Source organism: Triticum dicoccoides, chromosome 5A (genome assembly GCF_002162155.2).
Source record: "Triticum dicoccoides isolate Atlit2015 ecotype Zavitan chromosome 5A, WEW_v2.0, whole genome shotgun sequence".
In the NCBI taxonomy this organism is placed as follows: Eukaryota; Viridiplantae; Streptophyta; class Magnoliopsida; order Poales; family Poaceae; genus Triticum; species Triticum dicoccoides.
The window spans coordinates 652,969,826-652,977,522 of NC_041388.1; positions in this window are offsets into that span (position 1 = coordinate 652,969,826).

Below are 7,697 nucleotides of genomic sequence, written 5' to 3' on the forward strand. Positions count from 1 at the left end.
TGTTATTCAAAATTTCTCCGATTCCATGTTATTCGGAATGAGTTCGTTAACAAGACTTGATCAACCTTGTTAGTGGATTCCTTTTGATGATCATGAGATGGATGAAACTAGAAGGCACAACCTTCTGTACCCCATTTTTACTTTCTCTTATTTATATAAACTAGCAAAAGGGCCCGTGCGTTGCACCGGGTACAAAATAAATAAGCATATTCTTAGACAGTTGAAAAAATACCACTCAAACTTTGCAGAGAATCAGACAACTATAGCAAAACAACATTGTTGAAATAGTTTTGGTTCAAAAAGATTTTTCAAACAATTAATATTTTCAGTTTGTAAATCCCATAACCTTCTCAAGAAACCGAATAAGTAAAAATGTATATGTTTTATATGCTCTTACTTGATGTTCCAAGTTGCATGGCCTCTGTACTGTTGGTTATTTGGCAGATGGCAAGTTTAAACAATTTGTGTGGTTGAAGTATAGTAGTGGTCAAAAGTATTGGGATAAGATTTCTGACAAAATTGATAAATGATTTCAGTTTAAATAGTGCAAAAAGAAATGCAATTAGATATCATCATCGCATGCCAAACATACCCGTACATTGCAATGGAAGCAAAATTGTACTCAATAACCTAAAATTTTCAGTATAACATCTGGTCTCACCCTGATTTTGATTGTATACCATTAGAAATATGATGGGTTTCACCCCAACGGTAGTGCCCTTTTCCATTATTCAATAATTATTTCAGAAGAAAAGAAGAAAACACCACTAACTTCTCAATGTGCATCATGACTCAGTAAAGCTTCCAGTGCATGGACATACTTCCTCCTCCCTTTCATTTCCATTGCAATGTCACTTATTTTACAAACCCACTTTGTGTGCCACTGCGCTGTTTCTTCTATCCAACTTTGACACTGCACGCTATTTCTTCTATTCAACTTTGAGAACATCACATCTAGCAACAATGTGAAAGTAATGTTTTTGTCGCCATGGCTACAACAGTTTGACTAAAAAGAAAAAGAAAAATAGCTACATTCAAGAACGGAGGGACAACTTTGTCAAACTTGCAAACCTTGTGTTACTTCTCTTACTTTTAGCAAGTTAATATTACTTGTCTGAGGTGTAGATGATATACGAAAAGCTCCCGGAGAAAGATGAAAAAAATGTTAACTATAATGAGTTAAATATATATATATATATAATACAAAACCTATGCAAGGATCCACTTTTATATACATCAACTTACGGAGGATATATTTGTTTATTCAGATAAACTTGTAAAGTCACATATTTACAAGCCGCATCTCGTTCTCCACCAAAAGAAAAGAAAATAAACAAGAAAATACAAAATCTTAAATCCCAAGAACTCAGTCGTGAAATCATTGTAAGCAATGTGATTCACAAGAGAGATTTTGGGTTCACCTTGCTGGAATTCATGCATCAGCGATTGTTAGAGAATCAATGCCTATTATACCTCGAGACAATGTATTTTGTAGTTGCCAAGCTTGACGACAATTCAGGGAGTTCAATTCCAAACAGGTTAACGAGCCTATGGATACTGTGGAAATCCTCCCCCTGCAATGGTTTGAGTGTTCAGGTTCACATATTTATGGACTACTTGTGAGTAAAATAAATTTTGAAGCTGATATAGTATCATCACAACCTGAATAACAACATCTGGATGTGGAATTTCACTTAAAACTTGCTGCATTTATCAGTAGTTTTGGAAGCAAAATAATCTTTGGTGCTACAGGAGAGCCTACAGGATGGTTCTCCAGCTCTTTGCTTTCAGAAGTTTTGGAGGTTGTTGATGCGTGTGTAGAAGTCAATGTGCCACTTCAGTTGTGCTTCAACAACACAACCACCACATTAAATCAGACATCATTTACACCTAGAACCGAATGTGTCAGTTTCAGTCTTGCAAGAACACAACACATTATCAAGGGTCCGATGATTAGAGGCATTCCCTTCACCGGGCAAAATGCGCGTGTGTCTACAAAGGAATGACATTGGCAGTAGGCTGACATCATCTATAATGCGGGTTGGCTGTGTAGATGCTCAGAGATAGAGAAAATAAATACCATAAAATTTAAAACCATGTAAACATCCTCTCTTTTCACCACTTGATGCTAAATATGGGTGCTAATTACAGAATGAAAACAATTTCAGCATTTTACCTCGTGCGGAGGAAAATACCCAAGTGCTTGATGTATCTTTTGTCGCCGATGCGACGCTGGCCTGCTCGAAGATAGCATCAGCGTCAAAAAACACATCGACTTGCTATGGTCTGTATGCATCGACCAAATGATATTCTCATGCTAAGTACATCGACTCTTCATTGACATTAGTATACATCGACTTGTTGTGGTGTGTGTGTTCCGTTGATATTCTTAAATTCCATTGCGGTGAGGACACATGACTTTGAAAAATTGAATACTGACAAATGCAGGTCGCCTGTGTAGATGCATAGAGATTAAGAAAATAGATGTGATGTCATAAATTAAAAATCATCTAACTTCCCTCTCTGTCAATACTTGATGCTAAGTAGGGCGCTAATTACAGACTTCAAATACCTTTGGTATTCTACCTGCCGTTGATGCATCCACCGATGAGGCTCAACTGCCGCTCGACTGGGAAACAAATCCCGGCACCTTTTGCTACCATCCAGCGTTGAAGATAGTCAACAAATGCCAGCAATTTTTGCTAGCATCCAATGTTGAAGATGGTCTAAGAGGAAGAGCTGCTCACCTCGGCAACCTTGACGACGCCGAGCAGATCAAAGAGCTGCAAGGCGCTTGCTTCTGACGTCGTTGGGAAGGTCGCACACGTACACCATGGCCTCCTCCGACGGCTCCACGTACTCCCAGACCTCCTCCACACCACCACGACCTCCTACTCCACCTCAACCGTCGGATCCTCCTGGGCAACGGAATCCAGGGCCTCATCCTGGACTGCAAAGGGAGGGGATCTGGGTCTAGGGATCTGCCTTCCAGTTGGGGTGTGGGGCCCTTTGGCACCGCCGTCGTCGTCTGGAGGAAGACCTGCAGCTGGGGCGGGGCGGATGTGTGGAGAGGCTGCGCGGGGATTGAGATCGAGCACAGGAGAGGAGGAACGGGGGTCATCGGTCTCGAGAAGAGGAAGAGACAGGATCGCCCATGCGTATTTGTTTATAGCAGGCCGAGGCCCAAGCCCGACACAAAGCACGAATCGCGAATCATTTTTCACTTATTCATGGATTGCGGGTTGATTGTCCTGAAGTGGAGGGTGTTTTCTGCAAAAACGCCACAATGGTGAACCCGGAGACTCAATCCGTGCGTTATTATTAGGGAGAGAATAAAATAAAAATAGTATTTTTCTGTCTGTTATCTGATTATCCGTGCAATATAAAAATACCCCGAAATAAAAGTTCTCCAAATGCCCTGAAATTTAAATATGATTTTTTCTAGAATATTTGAGAATATTTGGCACTGAGAACACAACAGGGGGGTCAACCACCTACCCACGAGGGTGTAGGGCATGCCCTACCCCCAGGGCGCGCCTGCCTGCCTCGTGGGCCCATGGTGGCCCTCCTCCACTTATCCTTTCACCCATACACTTCTTCTTCCTCCTCCAAACACGAATAACCAGCTCAAACCCGAGCCCAAGCTCGTTTTGCTGCCATTTTCGATCTCCTTGCTCAAAGCACCTCTCACAAAACTTCTTGAGGAGATTGTTCCTTGGTATGTGACTCCTCCATTGGTCCAATTAGTTTTTGTTCTAGTGCTTTTTTCATTGCAAATTTTTGCTGCTTAGGTGACCTTGTTCTTGAGCTTGCATGTCAAATTTATATGGTTAAAAGTAGTTTTGATGCTTGATATAGGCTCTAGGCACTTGTAGGAGTAGTTGCTATCAATATTATTGAGTTTGGTTTACTTTTATTTTGAAGTTACTAAAAATTTCAGAAATCTTTCAGAGGAAGAAACATCTTTAGGAAAATGTTCCAAGGTGGTTCTTCAAGGAAGCAAGGACCCATTCTTGCAATGCGTGATGCTGATGATGAGCCACCAAGAGACGCTCCATTGCGTCCTTGAGAATGGCCTTCTAAGAACTTTATGGATCGAGCGGGAATTAAAGAAGAATTTAACGCATATTTGCGTAACGCTGATCTTGTGAGCTTCGAGGAAGAGTAGTGCAGCCAATATCACAATCTCACTAGTTCCTTTGTGAGGAGGCAAGTACCTCGTCTCGCCAAAGGACATTCACGCTTACCAAAACCCTACATCAGCCACAGAGCCAGAGTCGGAACCACAACTTGATCCTCCACGACAGTCTAATTACCTGTGGGATCCGGAGATGATTGCCAACCAGTGGCAATCAAAATCTTCTTCTTCGTAGTACGACCCCAACTACTATTATGGATATCCGCCAGGCCAACCGTGGCCATAGACCAACTTAGGCCAAAAGCCTAAGCTTGGGGGAGTACGTATTTCTCACCGACAATACATTTATGTTCACACACTCATTGCTAGATGTCGGTGCTCATACTTTTTCATTGTATCATCCATGCTAGTTTAATTTCCTTTTTACGCTTTCTTCTTGTGTGTTTAATAAACCTTAAGAAAAACCAAAAAAAATTAGGTGTAGCTTTTAATCGGTTTACTTTCCATGCTTGTAGTAGTAATTAAAAAGAAAACCCAAAAATATTTCCTGTTCTTCTTTTGCTTGTTGGGAGCTTTCCCGTGTAAATAGTTTTATTTCTTTTCTTTTCTTTGGGGGTCGATAGGAGAAGACCATATTTAAATTGTTGAAGTGGCTCTTATATGCATTATTGTTGATCTGACAAAAGTGCCCATATTGCCTTGTCTTCTCCTGTTTATTGAATGCTTGCAGATTCCAGCTTAGTCCAATGCACGTGCACTACTATTATTATTCACACTATTCGGTCATGCAAGTGAAGGGCAATTATGATGATATATGATGGACTAACTGACATGAGAAAAGCTGGTATAAACTCGACCTCTTTTGTTTTTGTAAATATGATTAGTTCATCGTTCCTGATTCAGCCTATTATGAATAAACATGTTTGCAATGACAACTAGAGATCATAGTTTCTTGTGTCATGCTTGATTAGCTATGAGTTATAATGGTTTACCTTGCGTGCCAACATGCTATTAAAATGGTTATGATGTGGTATGATAGGGTGGTATCCTCCCCTGAATGATTTAAGTGACTTGACTTGGCACATGTTTACGCATGTAGTTGAAACAAAATCAACATAGACTTCACAATATTTATGTCTGTGATGGATTATATCCTACTCATACTGCATTCGGTGTTGATTAATTTTAATGCAGGTTAATGACTATTGTCGCTCTCTAGCTGGTTGCTTCCTAGTCTTTTGCTAGCCTTCACCTGTACTAAGTGGGAATACTGCTTGTGCATCCAACTCCATAAACCTCAAAGTTATTCCAAATGAGTCCACCATACCTACCTATATACGGTATCTACCTGCCGTTCCAAGTAAATTTGTATGTGCCAAACTCTAAACCTTCAAATAAATATCCTGTTTTGTGTGCTCGAATAGCTCATGTATCACCTAGGACTGTCCGTATCTTCCATGTTAGGCGGGTTATTCTCAAGAGGAGTGGACTCCGCTCCTCACTCACGAGATAAATGGCTAGTCACCGGGATGCCCAGTCCCATGCTTTATGCAAACTAAATCAAAATAATTGCAAACAAAACTCCCCCTGGGACTCTTGTTAGTTGGAGGCACTCATTGTTTCGAGCAAGCCGTGGATTGATGCTTGTTGGTGGAAGGGGGAGTATAAAATTTACCATTCTGTTTGGGAACCGCCTATAATGTGTGTAGCATGGAAGATATTGCCATCTCTTGGTTGTTATGTTGACAATGAAAGTATACCGCTCAAAATATTATTCACCTATGTTTCAAAATCGAGCTCTGGCACCTCTACAAATCCCTGCTTCCCTCTGCGAAGGGCCTATCTATTTACTTTCATGTTGAGTCATCATCTTCTTATTAAAAAGCACTAGTTCGAGAGCACCGCTGTCATTTGCATTCATTACTGTTAGTTTACATTGAGTATGACTTGACTGGATCTCTTTTACCATGAATTACAATGTCTAGTCAGTCCTTGGTCTTGAAAGGTGCTCTGCATTTATGTTTTGCGGTCTCAGAAAGGGCTAGCGCGATACCATCTTGTTATATCATATTATGATTGTTTTGAGAAAGTGTTGTCATCTGAGATTTATTATTATGGTTTGCTAGTTGATTATGCCATTGATATGCGTAAACTTGAGACCTATGCGTTATTGTGAATGTGGTTAGTTATAATCTTTGCTGAAAACTTGAATGCTAGCTTTACATATTTACAACAACAAGAGCAAATAGAGTTTGTAAAAGTTTTTCTTTATCACTTTCAGTTTATCAACTGAATTGCTTGAGGACAAGCAAAGGTTTAAGCTTGGGGGAGTTGATACGTCTCCATCGTATCTACTTTTCCAAACACTTGTGCCCTTGTTTTGGACTCTAACTTGCATGATTTGAATGGAACTAACCCGGACTGACGCTGTTTTCAGCAGAATTACCATGGTGTTATTTATGTGCAGAAACAAACGTTCTCGGAATGACCTGAAACTTCACGAAGCAACTTTTTGGAAAATATAAAAAATACCTGCAAAAGATGAAGGCCAGGGGGCCCACCACCTGTCCACGAGGGTGGGGGCGCGCCTACCACCCTAGGGCGTGCCCCCTAGCTCGCGGGCCACCTGGAGCTCCTCCGACTCCAACGCCAACTCTATATATTGTGTTTCGAGAGAGAAAAATCAGAGAGAAGAATTCATCGCGTTTTATGATACGGAGCCGCCGCCAAGCCCTAAAACCTCTCGGGAGGGATGATCTGGAGTCCGTTCGGGGCTCCGGAGAGGGCAATCCGTCGCCATCGTCATCATCAACCATCCTCCATCACCAATTTCATGATGCTCACCGCCGTGCGTGAGTAATTCCATCGTAGGCTTGCTGGACGGTGATGGGTTGGATGAGATTTATCATGTAATGGAGTTAGTTTTGTTAGGGTTTGATCCCTAGTATCAACTATGTTCTGATATTGATGTTGCTATGACTTTGCTATGCTTAATGCTTGTCACTAGGGCCCGAGTGCCATGATTTCAAATCTGAACCTATTATGTTTTCATCAATATATGAGAGTTCTTGATCCTATCTTGCAAGTCTATAGTCACCTATTATGTGTTATGATCCGTTAACCACGAAGTGACAATAATCGGGATACTTATCGGTGATGACCGTAGTTTGAGGAGTTCATGTTTTCACTATGTGTTAATGCTTTGTTTCGGTATCAACTATGTTCTGATATTGATGTTGCTATGACTTTGTTATGCTTAGTGCTTGTCACTAGGGCCCGAGTGCCATGATTTCAGATCTGAACCTATTATGTTTTCATCAATATATGAGAGTTCTTGATCCTATCTTGCAAGTCTATAGTCACCTATTATGTGTTATGATCTGTTAACCACGAAGTGACAGTAATCGGGATACTTATCGGTGATGACCGTAGTTTGAGGATTTCATGTTTTCACTATGTGTTAATGCTTTGTTCCGGTACTCTATTAAAAGGAGGCCTTAATATCCCTTAGTTTTTGTAAGGACCCCGCTGCCACAGGAGGATAGGACAAAAGATGTCA